The sequence below is a fragment of the Simochromis diagramma genome, unplaced genomic scaffold (assembly GCF_900408965.1).
Source record: "Simochromis diagramma unplaced genomic scaffold, fSimDia1.1 OVJJ01000606.1, whole genome shotgun sequence".
Lineage (NCBI taxonomy): Eukaryota > Metazoa > Chordata > Actinopteri > Cichliformes > Cichlidae > Simochromis > Simochromis diagramma.
The window spans coordinates 1,342,783-1,362,484 of NW_024387233.1; the positions used below are offsets into that span (position 1 = coordinate 1,342,783).

At 40.1% G+C, this 19,702-nt stretch overlaps 1 long non-coding RNA gene across 1 annotated transcript; it reads right to left on the reverse strand.

The window, feature by feature from the left end:
• Positions 1 to 6,312: 6,312 nt before the first annotated feature.
• Positions 6,313 to 16,720, reverse strand: LOC120746911. Its single transcript, XR_005698974.1, has 2 exons — positions 16,432 to 16,720; positions 6,313 to 11,206 (listed from the first exon to the last, which is right to left on the reverse strand). It is a non-coding gene; the product is annotated as an uncharacterized LOC120746911 (long non-coding RNA).
• Positions 16,721 to 19,702: the final 2,982 nt, after the last annotated feature.

The following is a 19,702-nucleotide window of genomic DNA, read 5'->3' on the forward strand; positions in this document are numbered from 1 at the left end:
CATTTCTCTTGATTCATTTTCTTAAAACTGTCTCTAACTCGGTCTTTGTCTCGGTATCTGCCTCTCTTCTCCTCTGCCGTTCCCCTCCTCATCCCATCTCAGCAGACTCTCGGGTCGAACCATGAAAGATCAGACGGAGGGTTACATAAGTTTTGTTATATCTTTTCAACAGCTTCGTCTCTCAATGAACTGCACTGACGTCTCTGTTTCTCACAGTCGGATTTATTCTCCCCACTCTCTTCTGCTTCTCTCTCCGAGCGACAGACTCGTTAGTTTGTGTCACAACACTGAGCTCTCTGCCCTGTTTTCATGTGTATTGTGAATTTGTGCAGAAACCCCAAGAGAAGCACAGAAATTGAGAAAAATATTCTAAAAATACTGTAAAAAGAAAAAAAGTATGTCCATCCTGTGTTTCGTTAGGCTGGAAAGTTTGTGTAATGATGGAACAAACAGGAAACAGATGAACCTTCTTCCAACATCAGTGACTCCAAAGGTTCTTTGTCCAAGCTTTTATTGTGAATATAGTTCCACTAAAACCCCATTAAAGGACTTTAATATGTTAACATAACCGAATACCAAGTGAGAAAGAAACCTATAAAGTGGTTCAGTAGGTTTGAAGCCACATGCTTTCATGACTCCACCACCTCCACCTGGATTGTAAAGTGGGCCTCATCACTGTGGGAGCTGGAAGCACTTCAGGAACACTTACATGGATAATTTTAAAAAGCGCCAACAACCTGCTCACGTTTGCGACTGCAAACCATGTGTCATCCAGAGAGTGAGGCATGCATCTTCACTGTATGATCTCAAATCCGTGGTCGTCTAGAGATCTACAAAACTACAAACAACTGTCATTGTCCAAATACCAAAGGACCAGACTGCACATGTCGTATCGTGGATGACATTAGCTCGTAAAGCAATTTGTATGAAAACGTAACCAGCCAGTTGTAAGTTGACTACACTGCATGAATCGGAAAATGATTCGTTCATAAAGTGAGCTGCTAAAGTAACTGTGCTTAACTTTATCCACTGAGTACAGTTTACTGCATGACACAGCTTGCAGTTTGTCCACATTAGAAGGAAATAAGCAGACAATAGACAACTTTTCATTATGTTCCAAAAAATGACACGACGCCTCCAGGAGATGAATGTCCTGCTGATTTGTTTTCACGTACCGATGCAGACAAATTACTCGATACTCAACTAAACTGCTACAGCTTTTTTAACCTGATGTATAATTTTATTTTGCTTTGTTTTATTATATTGCTACTGTTATTGTACTATTGTAAGGTGACCTTGAGGGTTTTAAAGACGCCTACAAATAAAATGTATTATCATTATTTTTATTAGTAGCAGTATTATTATGAGTAAAATCAGCTTGCTTGTTCACAACAATCTGTTCAGGAATAGTCAGTTAAAAATCTTAAATATATGATTAAAAAACATAATCTTCAGCCCGTGTTCAGTGAGTCAGTGCGAAGCTTTTGCACAAATAACATTATTAGATGTCAGTCGTTATTTGCCCCATTCATGTGTTTACGCCGTTCACTCTTTTGAAAAACCCCCACTTCCAACAGTTGTTTAACTCTTGTAATCTGTGGTGCACGTCTCTGCTCCTGCACTCAAATTCAAAATTAATAATGCACAAACATCTAAAAACAGAGCAGTGAAGCTTTTAATAGATCTTAAAGGAAGCATTTCCTTCTGTGACTGATTTCTGCACAAACACCTGGAGGAGATGCTCAGCATCTACCTGCTTACTCTGTAAACTCGGCTGTGCTGAATAAGATGCATGAATTAAACAGAAGTTGTCTCCGTTTTACTTTCATTTCCATCGCCTCGGTGAAGCAGAGACAGAAACGAACAGTGTTTTCTCTCTGCGCTGTGAGGAGCACAATAAGACTGGAGTATGTGGGTTATGTGGGCAGTTGCATTACATAACCACACAGTCTTAACCACAACTATCTGAGCTGATAAAAGACTGTTAAGATGCACACACGGAGAATAATCTGACTAATGTTTACATTAAATACATGCACAGATCAGAAACACTGATGAGAGGACGAGAGTGGATGAGAGTCGTTGGGACTTCAGTGTGATCTGTTCCATGTGTCTTCTTGTTCAAAGGAGCAGCTGGTGTGCAGTGTTACATAACCAGCTTTGATTAATACTAATTTGCATAAAAGATCATTTAATTAAACAGAAATATCTCATGCAGGAAGATTCCTCCCACAAACACAGTCAGCGGACTGTTTCTGCTGCGATGTGCAGGAAATCCTGGAAGCGCGTCACTAATTTGGTCTTTAATCAACTGCAATATAATCTGAGATTGACTCAAAACATTGAGGGTGTAAAATATATCTTCACCTGAGACAACACACACACTGCCCGACCAGAAAGGTAAATACTGAATATAACTCAGCAAACAGGTGAGAGCTGCTGGTTGTTCTAAGTTCATTTTTTTCTGAGCCAGAAATGAATGTTTGAGGCAAAGTAAAATTCAACATTTTAACATAGAGTCTGCAGTTTTGTTCAAGCCCTATTTTTAAAATGTTCATGTTTATGGCTGCTACAGAAATGGTTTTGGTCTCTGTGGAAAGTTTCCCCTTCACAACAATAGTTCTGAACTACAGCCATTTATACTGACAGCTGGACACCAACACAGGAAGCTACAGCCAATCAAGCTGAGACCTTATAACTTCCCTGAACTCGACCGCTACATCTTAAAAGGAATATTTGGACAAATAACACAAATAAACCTTCCAAAAAGTTTGTGCTCCAATTTTAGTAAAAAGAAATTCTGATATTTTACATAGTAAGTAGTTCATGTATGTGGCACTTTTCAAGAACAAAACATGCAAAATGCTATACCATATTAATGAAATGAAATTATGTGATTAAAACAGTGATGATTAGAAGGATGCACCGTGAAATTTACACCTCTATTCAGAAAAATAAGATTCATTGAGATTAAAAATAGCAGAGAGGCTTTATAAAAAATGCAAGTGGTAATTACATGATGACCAGTAAGACTATTCAAATCAGAAGATTCATTAAAAGTTTACATTTATGGTCAGAAATAAAATGTCCTAAGAGGAGAGACGGTCAATACTGAGTCTGAAAATAAGACTAAAAGCAATCAGGTCTCATAACAGACTTTTACTTAAACATAACAAATTACTTTGTGTTGAATTTGTTAAAAAAAAAAAAGAAGAAAGAAAGTGTTGTGTAGTGCTAATTAGCAGGTACCTGAATTTGTGCGTTATGCTGCTACAATTTATGAATGCAACTTGCTACAGTGAGCATCAGCCTATAACTCGACACTCCATGTTCTCCATGTTTACATTGTGTCATTTAACATGATCCCAGGTCTGGTTCATGGTGGCTACGTGGGTACAGTCTCACTGACTGACTCACTCTTGCAGTCTGCCTCTAGTGGCCATTAGAGGAACTGCAGTATTTTTCCTGAAGGTTATTGCCGATACTAATAAACAAAAAAGAGCAAAAAATCTCCACATTTGAACAGAAATAAGAGAATGTGTTGTGTTTTAATTGTGCAAAAACCAAACTTTCCTCTTGTGTAATTGCTTGCTGATGTTTTTTTTTTTTATATCTAAAGCAAAGACGGCTATTTGAGCCTGAGCAGCAGTCATGCAAATATAATTACCTTGCATATAAAGCTAATGATCTGTCATGTAGCGCATGTGAGAATTAAAGAGACAATTTAATCTGACAACGCTGACAAACGATGACTCTCAGGCCCTGCAGACAGTGGTCAAAGTTCGGCGTGTCAGAGCCTCGTTAATGAAACAGCTCAGAGGTCGTACGCTGTCCTGGTTCAGACACAACAGATTAAAACTCAACCCATGACCTGCCACAGGAATCCATGCGTGTGTGCCTTTGCCTGAAGAAAACACTGAGCCCTGTGTGTGAGAGGCGACAGCTTGAGGTTTCTCTGCAGCATTACTGCTTGTGAAAGCTAGTTTTCTGGTTGCATTAGTCCATTAGTGAAGTCAGTAGGCATTGCATGTTAGAGTTTTGGCTCTCATGTGCCTCTGTAATCCTTGTCCCTACTTGCCCCCCTGTTCTTTTTTTTGTTGCCCCCCTCGCCTTTTGGAGTGTAGATAGGATTTTGGAAAGCACGGGACTATGGTCGTTAGATCCGCAGACCTCTAGTTTCCCTCTGAAGTGAAAAAGAGGTCAGTTGCGTCTGTCCTCACGTCTAACATAAAGAATCTTTATTTATACTCAAATAATAATTTAATATAAACGTTGTCCATGTTAAAAAGGACATATGTCATGGTCCCGAGATTTTTGTTGAAATTTGGTATTCTTAATTAATATATTTGAGTTTTTGGATTCTGCATTTATATTTTTGTCTTTGTAGACATTCTTTAGATTTGAACTTTATTTTATCATCAGATGCAAAAAAAAGGCTGACTTATTATTGAATGCTGTGCCCTGCACTTTGGCTCCCAGATAAGTGAACAATCAATGCCAAACAATCCACACCTGACAGTATCCCATGTGTCTGAATTAGACAGGTGAAGCAATAAAGCACATAAAAGGACTCTTTTCAATAGTGCATCAATCCAAGGTTGAAGGTTAAAGAATTTTCAGCGGTGGCCTCTTTATCCTTGAGGCCACCGCTGTGTAATACATCAGCAGCACACACATTCACATTATTATCCATTTTTCTACAAATATTTTCACATTAGCCAAACTGTCAATTCAATGTATGGTGTGCGTTTTTCATGTTTGTCATGTGTATCATCATATTTGAATATCTGTAGATTTGGAAATCATGCAAAATATTCAACTCATAAAACGCTTCAACTGAATTCCACTAGATGTACATCTAATGTAAGAAACCTATTAAACCTTTACACCAAGCATCATGACATTAAAGTTAACTCAGTTCACCCTCGAACTGGTGAGTTTTTGCTTGTGTTGGTGCCACTGCCAAAACCTTCGGCCACAACTGTTGTGGATTGCAGCAGTGACGATTCTGAGGAGGTGGTGACCAAAATTGGTATCAATACAGTGATTAAAATCTCAGGATCCTTGGCATTAAAGCCTTATTAGCTCACTGAAGAGTGACCATAGCACTGCTGACACACATTTCAAGTTAACAGCCTATCTGGGGTTGGGTTAGTCTTGCAAAAAAGCTGCAAAACTGCATGTGGATGGAAGCTTCAGTGAGGGTGGGAAGAAAATACTTCTTTAACCTTTAAGGCTATGGAACTATTGCAGTGTTTTATAGCAATGAAGCTGATATTTAATGGAAGAAACTGTAAAATAAGTGCAAACTCAAAGAGCAGACGGGTGCTTAAAAGAAACTGTCAGGACTCCGCATTGCCACTGATGATAAATACTCTCTGTACCCACTTTAAAGTCTAAAGTTAAAAACTAGCATTTCCTCCATTTAAATACTTCAATAAGGAAGTCTAGATTGAACTCATTTTAATGATCAAACCTGCTATTTTACAAAGAACATCAAGAATAAAATGAGTGATAGAAAAAAGCTAAAAATAAGAAATGAGGCCATCAATTCAGATGTTATTGTTGTCACTCTAGTGTTGACTTCAGCCACAGCTCAACAATGGTGAGGGATGACACAAGCAGCCAAGAAAAACATGGCTGCCGGGCTTTTGCACAATAGACAGCAGTTATATACAGCAGCACTAAAAACAAGGCGCGTCAGAGTCGCAGCCTCACAGAGACGCTGTAATTACAGGATGCTGGTTTGTACACTGAGCGCTACATGTAACAGTGAGGTACAAAAGCAAAACTCTCACTGATGAGTAAGAACTCCCTGCAGGAAGTCTGCAGCCACTTTCTGCACAGTAAACAAACCTGACAGAGTAACAAACAGACAGAGACAGCAGGCCAGGCAGCAGTGGAAGGAACTAATCACACACAGCGACTCAAAAAACTGGCAAGAAAGGGAAATATGGCTCCTTCATCTTTTTCCACCATTAACCTCCTAGGACCTGCGCCCACATATGTGGACATCACATTTTGGCTTATTTAGACCAAAATACTAAATTTTGCTCTACATGGGCCTGATATCCACTTACGAGGACATTATCCTGCTACTGTTCTATCAAAGTTTTAAACGAATATCCTCATATGTGGCTCTGATTTTTGTTAAAAACAAAAATAAGATAAAAACAAATCTAGTAATTCTTTGTTTTTACAGTCATCAGGCCCCAATCAGCCCAAATAGCAAAGAGAAATGAAAGATGCATGCAGTGGAAGAGTTCAGGTCTTAGGAGGTTAAGACTTTTGCAGGAACTCTGTATATTTTTAGGCTGCAGTTATAAATGTTTGATTTTTCCTGCATTTAAAGACAAAATTAATACAAAAGTTGAAGTTACCATGTTTTGAGACTTTGTGCTGAGAGACGGAGCTTGTTTGTTGTGCCCCATACACCGCACAGAAGCAATGGTTTTATTTACCTTGTAACAACAACCCTGGACATTACATGCTGACTGGGACTCATTGATCACTACACGAGTCTCTGTCACATGACCTGTTAATACTTAAACCTTTACACAAACAGACACCTGGCTTTTTCTTGTGAGTTCTCTTTGACTTTTTGCTTTTTCCCTCCCATCAGGAGACAGTTGATAATACGTTTATTAGATCTGATCACATTAAATGAAACATTAACAACAATCGTACCATATGCCTCAAAATGAGCAATGATTTAATGCATTTAAAGCAGCTTCTTTAGTGGAACTATCTGTTGGTATCCAACATTGTTAATTTTTATGCATTTTGATTAAAACCTTGGAAACAAATGATGTACATCATTACATATGACATCAACAGAGTAAGACATTTTGCAAAAAATAAACTTAATTGAATATATCCTGTAAAAAATCATAAATTGCTTTGCTTTGGAAAACAAAAAATGCAAATCATCTCCAAAAAGAAAATACTGTTCATGGTGTTAAATGAAAACAAAATGTTCCTGCCGCTGCAAGAGGGAGCCGTGTGATGGACTGGCAGCGTGTCCTGACTGTCCCACCCTGATGGATGGAGATAACTATGCCACAGCAATGATTTACATCCTGTCCTTTGGACCTTCAAGTACAAATAAGGGAAAAACAGAATGTATACAGACAGATCCAACACTTGTCAGGCAATCAGTCTGCAGGCTGAAACCATTATCCAAGTAGAAGCTTAGATTCTACCATCAAATATCACTAAGCACAAGAATGAACAGTTATAAAGATTAAGAGAGATGTATTTGCTCAATAATCAGACTTGGACTTGGGCTACGCCCACATGGATGTGAGGTAGATAAAGCCGATAGAGTTTGATGCATGGTTGCATGTTGCTTGTAGTCTAAAGTTTCTATTACTAACTGTACATATATGGTAGATCTAAAGGTAAACATTTTACAGGTATTATGGTCTGGGTTTCTATGTCATATCAAATGCTTTAACTTGGTAAAATTACTAAAAAAAATCAACTTTTCTTTCCACTTAGGCCAGAAATCATTCTCATGTGTTTGTTCCCATAGTCTGAAAGGTCCTCCAGGCCAGGAGAGGTGAAATGTATGATTGTGAGTTAAGTTCTTTCTAATTAAAATACCAAAAGCACCGAATGTGGAACGATAACATGAAACCTCAGATATATGTACGACTTTAAAGCTGCCGTGGTAAGTGGACCAATTTAATGACTGACCTGCTGTGACTTTCTTCAGCAGAGAGCAAACACACTCTAATGTGTTTTATGGGAAAAACACACACTAAAGCCATTAGAGTGTGTGAAAGTGGAGTGAGGGCTGACCTAAATTAACACACAATGTTACAGGCAGTGGTTAAACTCTATGCATACAAGTTATATGACACAAAACATAGACTTGGCTTTTTGTGCAGCAGAAACTTAGAGGCAAAAACAGCTTAAAGGTGCTTGTAGAAAACAAGTGTGAGTCATTCTCATTTAGCAAGTGACACAGCATTTGTAAATCTCATTTCAGTTGATGGTGAGTAGACATGGGGGCTATCATGAGATAATGGTATACCAGGGTATTTAGAAATCCCAAGGCCATCATTTTCAGTACTGTAATAAAATAAAGACAAGGACCCTGAACTGACATTATTTACTGCGTTTGACTACAGAGCAGCCTCAGCTGTGAAAGCAACAACCACTTAACTAACAAGATAAAAAACCAAAGGTGAACCAGCGAACATTTTTCTTTTGATTGGCAGATTGAGTGCCCCACTATGGGACACTATTGCTACGTCCTTGATCCCCGAGCCCAAAGGCATCAAACTCCAGGCCTCGAGGGCCGGTGTCCTGCAGGTTTTAGATGTGTGCTTCATCTAACACAGCTGATTTAAATGGCTAAATGACCTCCTCAACATGTCTTGAGGTTCTCCAGAGACCTGGTAATGAACTAAACATTTGATTCAGGTGCAGGGCTCGCAAAATCGCTAGCCCGACGTCACAGCAAGTCATGTTGTTAGTGAGTCCATTAAAATGCTCCAAAAGGCACCAGCAGCACACCCACACATAACTGAGAAGGCTCTGTTTAAAGACCAGAAGCTGCCTGGGCAGGGACGCCTGTTAATCAATGCAGCCGTGTCCCTAATCCAGTTATCCAGGGGCCCAGCTGTAAAACATCCACCTGACACAGTGGTTTTGAGGGGAAACAACCCACAGAGGGCAAAACCAGAGTGTCTGTTTGACATTGTAACATGTGAGTCTACAGGAACTGATTCGTTTTAAGAGTGCACCTCAAGTGGTGCCTCAAGGAACTGCAGTTTTTGACACTTGAATTTTTAGCTCTGGGTGTTTCTCTGTACTCATGGAGTGTTTAGAAGATATTTGCATGCACAGCTTGCACACAAATGACTTTTCATGGAAGAAAATACTGCCAAACCATGCTGGTTTTACCAGATGTTGTCTGTCACACTCGTTTACAACATGGAGACGTTAGCATGGACAGAGCCTGGAGCTCCTTAACCATGCTGTTACTCAGTATTGTACATTACTCATACAACAATAACTGGATCAGCCACCTGATATTTCTGTTTATGTAGTTGTCTGATTGCACTACAACGACTTAAGTCACGAGTATCTAAGCTTTAACGTATTTTTAACACAAATGCTGTGACAGAATTGTACCACAGAGTGTCAGGAAGGGATGAGGCCATGAAAAACAGAAGGATACCACCCACCCCAAAGATGAAACACTTTCATAGAGTAAGACGTCTGAGTGAAAAAGCCACCAGTGTTTTCGCTCTGAGTCCCTTTTTAAGCTTAAAGTGCTGCTTGTTTACAGGAGGAAACACTGACCAGGTCAACACCAGGAAACGTATTTTTAACCACAGTCAAAGGTCGATTTAATGCCTCTGACTTTAAGCCCTGTTGTGTGTTTGTGTGTGAGGCCAGTAAGTCGATGCGGTGGACAAAGTGTACTTGTTCTCTTCACAGCTGGCTGCCATTCAAAAGATAACTTTCTGATAAAGCTCCTACAAATATTCAGCTCATTTCAGAGACTTTGCTACAAACACACTGATACCTGCTTCCACTATATAAATGCATCAACCAGGTTCTTGTTGTTTTCTGCTAAAAGCTTTTCTTACTAGTTTAGTAAAGTCTGCAAGGACAGTAACTAATGGTTACACTGTAATACAACAAATGAATGAGTTGGCAACATCACTCAAAATCTTCTGGACATCGTCCAAATATTTACCTGTTTTTGTACATTAATACATCTGAGGGGTTTTCTTGTTTATTCTCCTACTTGGAAACTTTTAACTTGACTGTTATTAAATTATTACGATTACAGAAAGTATTAAAATTGACAAACCTGTGGAGAGTTTTCTAGTTTTCTGCTTTAATAGATGTTAATTGTTGCAATGTGTAGTTAAAAAGACTGTACGCCAACAGCAGTGGTACCAGTGCACATCTGGCTTATTGGAAGAAAGAGAGACGCCGTGTCATCAGGTCACCACCATGACCCGTTCAAATACATCAAAGGTCTACGGTGTAGTCTCAGGCGTGATTACACCGTAAACAACGCTCTCTGCAACAACAAACATAAAACACTTATAACAGCTGATGAGTGTGTCGAGTTTAACAGCCTGGAAGTCGAATTCAAAAAAAACCTGCAGCTAACTTCAGCATTTCTGTTGCCAACATATAAGAAGCCGCACAACGTCTCTGAACCCTCGGTATGTAACCAATAATAGTCCACTACTACTCTTTAATTCAGAAATGTGACATCCTCAGCATTTTCACTGAAAAGTTGACCTCAGAGCTTCAAGCTTTAGTCCGTCCTGATTGAGGAAAGTCCCGTCTCCTTAATCTACTTTGGAATCTGTTTAACTGTCAACAGTTTAAACAAAAAAAAAACACCGAACAGCTGCACATTTAGCAGGAAGCAGTAGACAACAGCTGAGTGAATAAATGGAGTGTTGCATTCTTATTTTACTGGTCGATGCTGCTTGTTAGAGCAATCTGCAACAAGGACAGACACTCAGATCATTGAACAACTAACAGCAACAGGGTCATAGGTCAAAAGCACAACCTCCCAATAAGATACTACAACAAGGTCTGCAGCACAAGCTGTAATTTACTCCCATCATCCATCAAATGCAGATCCAAGTCTTGAATCCTTGGAGAGTTTGTAATCTCGTCTGTGAAGGTCTGGCAGCGCACAGTAAGTATCCTCTACTGGCAACAAACAGCAGTGTTGTGTCTCAATCTGCACAGATCATAACAAGCAGAACATGCTAACAGAAAAGTGAAATGCTCTGTGGGAGAAGCAACAGTGGTGGAGTGAAGTTGGGCTGGGCTCGCAACCAAAACCACTGAAACCAACCAAAAACTGAAACCACCGCTGCTATAAAAACCTGGAAGCATCACCACACAGATATGAGCCGCCTGCAGATAATAACACAGCAGCTACAGCCAGGCGATGCTGTTTATACTCGCACAACGTTCGTGGACGTATAATCGTCACACTTGAGTCAAGGCAAGGTTAGATAAGCACTCTGCAAACCTGTCATTATGCAGTACAACATGCAAAACGTTGGAGAGTATTTGAAGTTATTTATAATCTACAGAGAGAGAGACTCGGGACTCACGCGTTGCAGTAGGGTTTCTTATCATAGCCTTTGTAGTTCTTCATGTTCAGCGTCATCTTGCAAACTTCGCAGTGGAAACATCCTTTGTGCCAGTTCTGAAAACACACAGATTCACACTCGAATCAATAGATTCAAATGCTTCCATAGTTCAGTGATACCCTCGTGGAACCATTAAAGCCCAGTAAACATGCTACGCTGGTGAAAGATGTCATCTACAGAGATGTACAGGAAATTGGTGAACTGGAAGCATATAAATGGTAAATGGCCTGTATTTGTATAGCGCTTTACTAGTCCCTAAGGACCCCAAAGCGCTTTACACAACCAGTCATCCACCCATTCACACACTGGTGATGGCAGCTACATTGTAGCCACAGCCACCCTGGGGCGCACTGACAGAGGCGAGGCTGCCGGACACTGGCGCCTCTGACCACCACCAGTAGGCAAAGGGTGAAGTGAAGTGTCTCGCCCAAGGACACAACGACCGAGACTGTCCAAGCCGGGGCTCGAACCAGCAACCTTCCGATTACAAGGCGAACTCCCAACTCTTGAGCCACGATCGCCGAAGTATATCAGAATAATTACTTTATGATGATGTGGCCTGTTTGTCATTTAGTGTGTTTTCATCCCCTCAGAAGAAAAACTGAGGTTTGAACTGATCTGTGTTTGTGTAGAATTAGTTTGGAGTTTGTGTCGGAAATCTCTGCGTCCTTTTCATGGAGACTTTTTCAAGCTTCATTCTGTGGTTTTCCTCATTGAACTTCCTGGTTAGTACAGTAATGGCTATGATGCATTAATGGTACAAACGATGGCTACAGCCATCACCCATTGTTTTATGAAGTCACATGAAACCTCAAACACCACATTTTGCCTGTCTTGGTATTTTGAAACTGGACGTGAAGACGCAGTTGTGGATCATGTTTCTGTCTGAAACTTGAAAATGACTAAATCAACTACATTTTTCATTCACTGTGACATGACACGAGCCACCGAACCTGTAAACTCACCTGTAAAGTTGTTACAGAGGTCAGGGCATTGATTTCAGAACCACAGTTTTCACCCTCCCTGTGGACGTTAAGAATGCAGGTCTAAGGCACTTCCACATTGCCTTCCCTTTGTGTTAAATCCATAAATTAGAGCACGACTGATGTTGAATTTATAGGACCAGTGCAGATATTTGTGCATTTAAAAATAAGATCCATCTACGTCTTTCAGACACACCAAACATAAAGAGATTTACATAACATTTGTTATGTGAGGTTATTTATGAGTCTTTCTGTCACAGCAAGTCATGGACGCTACTTTCCTGCCCAACTCTGTAAGGATCAGCTGGCTGTTGTGTTGGTAGCAGCCCACTCATGCATGTTTCCAGTTGGGATGTTGCACAAGCATATGCAAACAACTTCTGGTTCTCCCATCTCTTGCTTACTTTTCAATTTTAATGTATGACGTATTTATAAATGTAGATACCAATATAATCGTCAGATAGCTAACATCGGCCCCACCAGTATATCGCTCAGGCTCTACTAATATCTGTGGTTAGTTGCTTGTAGGAAGTTCTGCTCATGTAATAAGACGTGGTTAAAGGCAGATGTTAGGCATGGGTAGGGATGCATTTGCCTATTTATTTGCTTATTTAAATGTGGAAATGCATATCAGCTCAGCTTGAGTGCCTGAAGTCCTTCTCGCTCACAGGTGAGCATCACACTTGAGTCACTTTGTTTCTAGATTCAGTCTGTTTTTGTAGCTCTTTACCAAATTTCTTAAAAAAAAAAAAAAGTTGCTAATCAACAGGCTTGATCTCGGCTGCTAGCACTGCTCTGTTTGATCACACAGTGAGAGAGCAGCTAGTGACCACAGCTATGCATAAAAGACAGATGCAGCTATGATAATGTCACCCAAACATTTGCAGTGTCCAGTTTTTAAAGTCTTAAGTTGAGCATTTTGGTCATCATCAGCTTAGCTTTTTGAAACCAGTCAGTGACAGGACAGATCCACCCTAAAGCTCTCCACCTGTCTTTCTTCTGCTTTTGGATTCTGATGAAGTTTAATATACAAACTAAGCATCATAATGTATTAAATAACACTGAAAACTGAGTCCTGTGGGAAGTGTTTACTGTGGTCACGCTGGTCTTTATCATAGACTTCTATAGCCACACTTCCTTGTTGCAGCCACAGTACTGACCCCATGCTGCTCAGAACAGGTATTTGTTTTTATTTCCTATATGGTCATTTTGTCAAGTTTTGAAAAAAATCAAGCACCTCCAACCTGCTCAGTCTCTCACTTTTGGCTGTTTAATTACTGATGAAGAACCGGAGCCTTCAAATGGTATTCGGTGCCGCCCCGTTCTCAGGCACTCAGGCGAGAGATGCCTCAGGTATGTGAGTGACTCCAGGTCACTGACTCTTGACCCCTGAAAGGTCGCTGGTTTTAGTTTGATGTTTGCATTCAGCTAATTTTGCCTTTGTTTCACCTGTGAAGGTGTCCCCACACTACAAGTCACATCTAAGATCTCACACCTCGTCTGCACAGAGTCCTTTTGCATGTGCCAAAATCTGAGAGTCCCAGTGGGAAGCTCCTGCTTCTTATGCCACCTGTTATCACAAGACTATCAATGATTGATCACATGATAACAACCACCAGACTACAAACACTCTGATTGAGCAGCTCCACCTTATGTTGCTACATAAATCAGAAACTTTTCTACATGACGTATGAAGCTGAAAACAAACTGATATTTGTTCAGAAGAAAATGTGACAGATATGATCCTGTTTTACTCGTTTTAATATCCAGCACAGATCGTCCTCCATCTGTCCCGCTCTGGGATTAGTCAAAGTCAAAGTCAAATTAGTTAGAAAGCGACTGCATTTTATGTTCGAGATGTCAACATGGTCATATGACTTCCATATTAATCCTCTACTTAAGTGCAGTCAAAGAGCAGGATGTGTTGAAATGCAAATCCTCTGTGAACCTGTAACAGGTCAAACTTTTATTTCCCACTGCACAGAGCACACACACTCAGTTTCAGTAAAGGAAGAACTAGAAATGGACTAATGCACAGTTAGGCTGATATTTGACTCTGTGTCAAGCAATCAAATATTGTATCTGTTATCTTTACTACAATTTTTGTACTTCAAGAAGATTGGCTAAACAACAGCTGGAGCCATTTTCAAGAGGCTTTAAGGTTTTCTGCCTTTATGTTGCAGATTAGCATCCGCATGGACAGTCACACTTTCAATTCACTTCCTGTTTTATTTTGAAAGTCAGTTGACTTCCCTCCTTAAATGGTTTTCTTTTTAAGTTCATCTGTTCCTTAGTTTCCTCCTCCTGGTGTGTATTTATGTTACAACGTCATCTCTCTTCTGTTCTGTTCTTTTGTTAACTGTCCGCGTAGATGTTTTTAATCTTTCTGTACAAAGTATTTTGTTAAAATTCAGATTAAAGTTTTTTGTTTGTTTTTCCTGCCAAGACTGTGAGCTGGGACATGCGTGATGCAACCATTTGCAGTATGTTCCCTGGGATACAATAGAAAAAAAAAAAAAAAAATGTGCAGTAAACAGAACTCGAAGAACCAGAGAAGCAAAGCTGCTACAGCGGTGCCTTAAACCTGCTTTCTTTGTAACAGCCAGTAGGGGGCGACTCCTTTAATGTCATTCACAGTCAAATCAAAGTACAGAAAAGACTTCCACACTGAGCTTAAATCTTAAATTTACCTTTTTTATTTTTATTTTAGTCCTGTTAATATGCTAATAACAAAACCCAGTTCTGTAAATTTAAATTGTTGGTCACATTTATTTAATTTTTTTAAATAAAGTAAGTAAATCAGTGTTTAACTCTGCCCTGATGTTGCCTCACACTTCATGACTGGTTCCCAGTCTCTTCCTTAGTGAGTAATACAGCTTATATATGTATATTTAACACTGGTACTGGATCAGGATTTGATATTAACAAATGACCAAAGATGAGGTCTCAGAATCACATTGGATCTAGAAAAAGCTGCTAACTCTGAAATACTCTTCATGGCAAGAACAGGAACTGTGCGCTAAAACATTTCTGCTGTTATTTTTAATGCTGATCCTGCAGGAACTTTTAATTAAAACACAAATGATAAACAGAATCCTGGATTTCTTTTTTTATTTCTTTAGTTTTATTTTCAGACTTTGAGTCAAAAATGTAAAATGAGTGACACCTGTGAAAACGTCTGATTAAAGGTTATTTTGTAAGGGACAGCAGGGACGTGCTTGAATAGCAAACGTCTTTATGTCCCTCGACCTTCTTTTTCTCACATTCTCCTTAAACTTCTTTCTTTGCCTGCGTCCCTCTCTAAATGACTGCCTCCAACACTGCCTTTAGTTCTATTATAACCCAGACTTTCAGGTAGCATTTGGTCCAGCCTGCTCTCTCTTTATAAACCACACTCTCCTCATTGCTGAGCTCTTATAATAAAGTTGGATCCACATATTTTCTTCTTACTTCTACAATCAAAAACTGTTGATCTGCTGCTGATTCCTAAAACAAGAGTCTTTTGTGATGAAGACGAGGAGCTAATATTATGTGCGCTGCTGCCTACATGCTGTTGTGTCATCTGATCCCTCACAGGACTGACAGTGAATGCATGAGGCTGCTGAACATATTTTAATAATTTATCACCATTATGCAAGCGACTATTACAGAGGTGTTACCAGCAAATGCACAAATTAACAATGTGGTTTTACGCCGGAATTTAAGAGCAAAGATGGTCCAAAACATTCCTGTTACAGCCATTATTCATCATATCATTGAGCCATTCGAGCACTTATTTAAAATGAAGTCTGCGCTATGTTAACAGCTGGTTGTTACAATATTTCTGGATCTGTAATTGTGACACTTTAACAATTTTACTTACGAAAATATAGAGAAAAACAACTGAAGTGAGCTGACCGATGACATTAAAAAACTAAACTGTGTTTATAGCAAGCTGAGTTTAATCTAAATTAACAGAAATATATTAATTTGTTTGTTTTAGATAAATTTAAATAACAGAGGAAATAAATTTGGTAAATTAAACGGAACACCCACACATTTGGTCTCTACGACGGTGTATCACAGCTTTTGTCACCAGACCATCTTAAATAACCCACACTAGCGTTGCACTCATAAGGTAATTATATATAATGATCCAGTGTTTTTGCAAGCATGAAGCTTAAAAAGGGTTTGAAAGGTGAGTTTTCCTCACTTCACCGTTCACGTGACCCACCTCCAGTTTACACGCATTTCTGTGTGTTAAACTGTTTTCATCATTTTGTTTAACGTCTGATTTGTCCCCAAAGAAAAGTTCCCACCTTGTCCAGGCAGCTGACTTTCTCCGTCGGGTACACGATCTTGCCACAGCGGGCACACGGGGGGTTCATCTCCAGACCTCCGCTGCGCTCTCCTCCAAAGCTTAAATTCCGCTTGTTTACGCCGGGATGAAATGTTGTAAAACGAAGATCCGAAGCTCCAAAAAGGCCAAAGTTCTGTCAGCGAGGCTGTAAACTCAGTGAAGAAGCTGAACGACAGAGAGCGGCTCTGCTCTTCCTCTCACAGGCGCACCGTCCGGTGTGAAGGCTGGATGCTGAGCTGGGACCGATCACTCAATCTGAGAGCGCAAGCCAGCGGCAGTCAGAGCGCACACAGGAAGCGGGTTTACGATCCTTTCAAAGTCAAAGACACCGTTATAAAAGTGAAGCCAGGGCGGAAGTGCCTAAATTTATATTCAGTTTTTTTATATATTGCACTAAATTGCAAAAACAGTCGGCTCGAGGCGCTTTATACTGTAAGATGTAGATTTTATGAATTTGAGAAACTGTTTTCTTCCACCACATGAATATTAATTTAAACAACAAACATCAGCACAATGCACAGTATAATGTAAGGTAAGACTGAAATACGTTTAATAAGTCAACAAAGTAGAAGCAGAGCCAAAAATGTCTTTGTAAATGCAGCAAAAATAATAAATAAATCAAGCCAAATAAAGATGACATGACACTGAGCGGTTCACTACAACAATGCCATCCGTCCATCTTCTTCCAATTATCCGGGGCTGCTGCCCCCGCGGATGGCTGAACTTCTCACCCCATCTCTAAGGGAGAGGCCAGCCACCCTTCAGAGAAAGCCCTGAGATACTTGAACTCCTCCACTTGGGGCAGGAACTCGTCCCCGACCCGGAGCGGGCAATCCACCCTTCTCCGGCTGAGGACCATGGCCCCAGATTTGGAGGTGCTGATTCTCATTCCCACCGCTTTGAACTCTGCTGCGAACCGTTCCAAGGCGAGCTGGAGGCCATCACCCAATGAAGCCAACAGAACCACATTATCTGCAAAAACAGAGATGAGATCCTGAGACCACCCAAGTGAAAGCCTTCTGCCACTTGGCTATGCCTAGAATTCTGTCCATGAAAACTATGACCAGAATCAGTGACAAAGGGCAGCCCTGGCGGAGTCCATCACCTACCAGGAACGAGTCCGATTTACTGCCGGGCTATGTGGACCAAACTCTTGCAAAGGTTGTAAATGGCCCTTAGCAATGGGCTAGACACCCCATACTCCAGCAGCACCTCCCACAGGACACAGTCATATGCCTTCTCCAAGTCCACACAACACAGGGGGAACAATGCGGCTTTCGTCCTGGTCGTGGAACACTGGACCAGCTCTTTATCATCTTGAGAATTAAGACAACCAGACTGGTTGGGAAAAACTCCCATTGTTCAATGGTAAATGGCCTGCATTTGTATAGTGCTTTACTCAGTCACTAAGGACCCCAAAGCGCTTTACACTACATTCAGTCATCCACACACTGGTGATGGCAGCTATATTGTAGCCACAGCTGCCCTGGGGCGCACTGACAGAGGCGAGGCTGCCGGACACTGGCGCCACCGGGCCCTCTGACCACCACCAGCAGGCCAACATGGGGTTAGTATCTTGCCCAAGGATATTTGGCATGCAGCCTGGGATCGAACCACTGACCTTCTGATTAGTGGCTGACCTGCTCTGCCACCTGAGCTACAACCACCCTCTCCTGTATCCGAGGTTGGACTAAGGGACGGACTCTCCTTTCCAGCACCCTGGCATAGACTTTCCCAGGGAGGCTGAGGAGTCTGATTTCCCCTATAGTTGGAACACACCCTCCAACTCCCTTCTTAAAAATGAGGACCACCACCCCGGTCTGCCAGTACAACAATCTGATGATTATTAAAGCGAATGTTGAGTGTTGTGAGCGCAAGTTGAATAAACCGTGTGATGCATCAAACTGCGTGTTTCGAAAGACGTCCTGTAGGCTGTTTGTCCTTGTGGAGATGAAACTGAATCAGTCTGTTGCACTCTCAGACATCCTGGATTTAACTTATTCAGATTTATGTAATATAAGCTATTCTATAGTGGGCTAACCAGTCAAATGATATACTGAGAGAAAGTGCTTGCACTTTAGGTTACTGTCGAAGTTTCATGTTAAATATTGCTTACCTTATGTCTCAATAAAATGAGCTAAAACAATACAAACTGCTCACCTGGAAACAATCAAAAGCTTATTTTTAAACCTTTCCTTCTGCCTTTGATGCCAGCCTGTAAATACTGAGATCAAATGTTAGTTTGGTTTACTCACAATACAGCATTAATGTTGACACCAGAGTGCAGATGTAGAATAATTTAGTATTATATTTCACACATACAGACACTAACTTAGGGTGAAATTCAGCTGTCTAAAGACGTGAGCACAGATTCTGTGATTGTCCTGCTTTTGGTTTCCTTTGTGCAGGATATCAAACCGTGGCTTCATCAGGTTTCACCTGTAGTGAGTTTAAGAGCACTCTTATTATGCAAATGCCTCCCCCTGCTGGCTGATGAAGGTACAAACAGTTTAAAGGAAATTATCTTGTAACACACTTTCAAGTAAATTAATTTGATACGTTATTAAAGGCCGTCTTAAAGCAAAACTAGAAACTGAAAATCTAAAAATAAGAGTGAGAATAAATAATGCTGAAAAACTCCCTAAAGAGCAGACTAAAAGCTAACTCACATTATTGCATAATTTCAAAACAAAGCAGGAATTTAAAGGTAAATGTGTTTAGCTGTTTAGTTTCTGTCAGATTTGTAGAAACAGATTCAAACACACATTAAAGACACTTTAATGTTTGTTTCCCTTTATTTAAATTCAGACTAGGATTTTGAAATCACTGTCATCATTCAGCTGTCTTTACAAAATGTGACATTTGTGGATTTATAAATCAGAAACGTACAGAGAAATTTGTGCGTCCTGCCACAAATAACATGTGAGATCTGCAGTAAAAAAACAGTTTACAAACATTTTAAATTTTATATAACTGTTATGAATCAAATCAAAATTGAATTTAATGCAAATTGTTTCAAAGAATTATATTCACCTGACAGATTTGGTTCACACAGTCACAACAACTGAACAGAAGAACTCTAACGTCTGTGACAAAGTGCAAAAGTGCAGAATAAAAAAAATATGCAGCTGCAATATTTCATGAAAAGTTTAAATTATATGGTTTCAGAATAAAATTTAAAAAATGTCTTTCTTCACTCACTTCAGTTGTCAAAGAAAGATAAAAATGAC